We start from the raw sequence: 3,398 nt of genomic DNA on the forward strand, positions 1-3,398 counted from the left end.
AACACCCCTGCATTGACTCTTCAAATCTCTCACTAGGAAGAGCCCATTCACTTTTTAGGGCTAACCTGATTCGATCAGCACCTACCCCACCTACCAACTCCAGGATGGTCTCTTTATCTTAAGGTTCATTGATTTCTCACCTTAGTTACAGCTGCAAAATCTCTTCACAAGAGTGCTGAGCTTAGTGTTTGACCAAATGACCTGGAGGAAGTGTATGCTGGGGAAGAGGAGCGTGGAAGTATTGGAGGCCCTCTGACCACAGTTGTCATAGGAGCTTAAGAAATTTAAATCAGCCTTGGGGTGAATAATCCAAAAACTAAATCTACCTAAATCTTGACCAATTAATTCATTTACCAACCTGGTTGCTTGACTCATGTAATTGTTATAACTTGAGTGAATAGATGTTTTACTTATAATCTAATTGTCTAAATTTGAAGAAATTAGTGTCTAAGCTAGAAACAGAGCTTACTTAGTTAAGACTATGTTTTAAGCACTTCCTGTTAGCTTCTCCCCATACAAGAACTGTTTGAGTCCATCAACTCAATTTGGCTCCCTTGTCACACACATTCACGGAATGCTTTTCTTTTCCCTAGTGACCTTTGTGACACTCCTAATTATTCAGTGTCACTCCTCCTAGGTTACAGAGTAACCATGCACAATTCTGTTTGATGCAGTGCCCTCAGTACCTAGCACAGGGCCTGGCACAGACAATCAGCATTCATAGAACGAACGAGGATAGGTGCCATGCCATGCCTTGGTGCTCTATACACTCCCTGTGCTTGAGGGCAGTGCCAGCACGCAGCAGTTGTTCAGTCAACAAGGGAAGAAGGCAGGCAAGAGAGAAGACGCAGTGAGAGAGAACAAAGCAGGAGGCCTGTAATAGGAAGCAGCTGACCTGTGGCGTTCTGACTTGATCAAGCTCCACGAACACTTCTCAGCATTTCACTGCTAAGAGCGTTTGTATGAGGTGACTTCATTATTTCCAAATGGTTGTTGAAACTCTTAAAGCCTGTGGAGTCCTGCAGGCAAAGGGTGCCCACACTGAACTGGCACGTGGTGCACCTGGAGGGCGTTTATGTGGCCGGGCTCCCTGCCAAAGGACTGGTCACACAGGGCTGTCCTCTCCATGTATTGTATCTCCAGCCCAGTCAGTTATCCACGTCGGCCCTCTGCACAGGTGTGGCTTGCCTGGAGTCAGCTACTCCCACAGCAAAGCAAATACACCCATACTGGGGCCTCTTCTAGCCTTTAATGGCAGACGGGCCCACGGGCAACCATAACTCACAGACCTGGGGCTGGCTATATAAAAGGACATTGCCTACCATGTGCGGGAGGTCAGTCACCATCACTTGCATGTTAGCCACCTCACAGACCACGGGGATCTGACTTTGGAGAAGGGCTCAAGGAGTCCAGCATCACAGGAAAAAGTACACGTAATCTGGATCCAACGTATCAGTAAAAAATGTATGTACAGACCATTTTCTCAGTGGGAAATTTAGCAACTATTTTCCAGTCCCTGGTAGTGCATGGTTTTCTGTGCCAGTCCCTCCTCAACCACTGCCTTTCCCTGCCCTGACCTCACCCATGACTCTGCCTCTCTTTTATGCTTTGAGTGAAAGCTTGACAATGGTCACACACATATCCTCCTACTACATGCATGCATCAGCAGTTGTAGGACGAAGCTATTCATAGGTCAGTGGGGGAGACAGCATTAGGAAGGAGGTGTTTTCAAAGCCTGTTCCACCTCAGTGCTGCCCAGTACCAGGCCATCCTCCCTCACCACTTGCTTAGGGCAATGGCTGCTGTTTGCGCCCTTGAAAATTCGCATGCTGAAGCCCTAACGCTCAACGTGATGGTATCTGGAGATGGGACTTTTGGAAGTCATTGGGTTTAGATGAGGCCATGAAGGTGGAGAGCTCATGATGGGATTAGTGCCCTTATAAGAAGGGGAAGCCAGATTTCTCCTCCCCTCTCTCATTCCCTCTCCCTCTCCCGCTCCCACCTCCCAGGGAAGGCCAGGTGAGGACACAGTCTGACAACAGCTGCCTACAAACCAGAAGGAGGACCCTCACCAGAAACCAAATGTGCCTGCGCCTCGACCTTGGACTTCTGCCTCCAAAACTGTGAGCAGTGAGTGTCTGCTCTTTAAGCTGCCCAGCCTCTGGTGTTTTGTTACAGCAGCCACAGTGACTAAGTCAGTTATGCAAGTTCACTAACTGTATGATGGCAGATTTCCCCACTTAGATTACAACTCTCCAGGAGCATGTCTTACTCAGCATTGTCCCCACAGTGCCTAACCACAGGTACCCGCTTATTAAATGTCTTTTAGAGCTTAAACTCAGTTCGAAGGAGCTTGGCCTCAATCATTCAGGCAATGGGAGCCCCTGGGAGTTTTTGAGTGGGGAGCGGTATTCCCTGTTTTTCAAACTAATGACCTACCCTTTGGAACCTCAGGTTGCTGGCAAAGGACCCAGGTTGCACAAGCACAAAAAGATGTGCAGGCCCTTTGAACAGAGGGCATAACTGACTGTTAGATCTAAGCCATCTTTAGGATTTCCTGTTTTCTGTCCTTGCGCTCCTTGCAAGGCTAGAGCATCTTGCAGACCACCAGTCTGCAAAGGGTGGATTTTATTTCCGCTCATTTCAGTGGGACTAACCTTGTGACTGAGTCATTCTTTCTGACGGCTCTAGCTGCCTGAGTGGGGAAGGTGTCCAAATGTGGAGGCGATTGAAAATTCTTTATGAGGGGGAAGATCTCCCATCATACCTTTCAACTGTACTTCTAGGCGATAATGAACGGTTCCTTTCTAAATAACTAAATGTCACTTTGTTAGCCAGGAACTACTGAGGCGGGTAAAATCTTGCTTTTAAACTTATTCGATGCATTCTGTGGAACTCTAAGCTATTTAAACACACACATGTGCACGAGCACACAGGAGCACACGTGTACATGCACACACACACGTGCACACACACACTCATGCCTGCTGTGGTTGCTGCCTTTGATCTTTCGGGTGGCTTTGCTTGTAAAGAACACAAAACACCAAACCATTTCTATAGCAGGTCCCAGCCAAGGAGTTAGCTGCGCGATAAGGATTTCCATATATAGGAGTGCGACTGAGGGCTGAGAGAAAATGTGGTAGGGGCGGCTGGCTACAACTCTCAGATCATTCTCTGAGAAGGAAAAGAGAGGAGGAAAGCACCCTAGCAGTGCACAGGAAGTGCCCGGCTGACATAACGGCAGAGCACGTTGGTGTGGGAAAGGCATCGGCACTCGAGCAGCGGCTGCCACTGGAGATGCCTTAAAATGCATCTTTCCGATTTTCACCCTTTCAGATCTTAAGAGCTTCTGCAGGGACTCCCGAAAAAGACCTTGACTCTTGAGGCCGGGACATTTT

The 3,398-nt window shown here is 48.0% G+C and overlaps 1 long non-coding RNA gene across 1 annotated transcript; it reads left to right on the plus strand.

Annotated features, from left to right (window-relative positions):
- Nucleotides 1-384: 384 nt before the first annotated feature.
- LOC138843185 (uncharacterized) lies at nt 385-2,885 on the plus strand. The gene is made up of 2 exons (XR_011389497.1): nt 385-1,464; nt 2,010-2,885. It is a non-coding gene; the product is annotated as an uncharacterized lncRNA (long non-coding RNA).
- The last annotated feature ends 513 nt before the right edge of the window (nt 2,886-3,398 follow it).

Source organism: Oryctolagus cuniculus, chromosome 6 (assembly GCF_964237555.1).
Source record: "Oryctolagus cuniculus chromosome 6, mOryCun1.1, whole genome shotgun sequence".
Taxonomy (NCBI): domain Eukaryota; kingdom Metazoa; phylum Chordata; class Mammalia; order Lagomorpha; family Leporidae; genus Oryctolagus; species Oryctolagus cuniculus.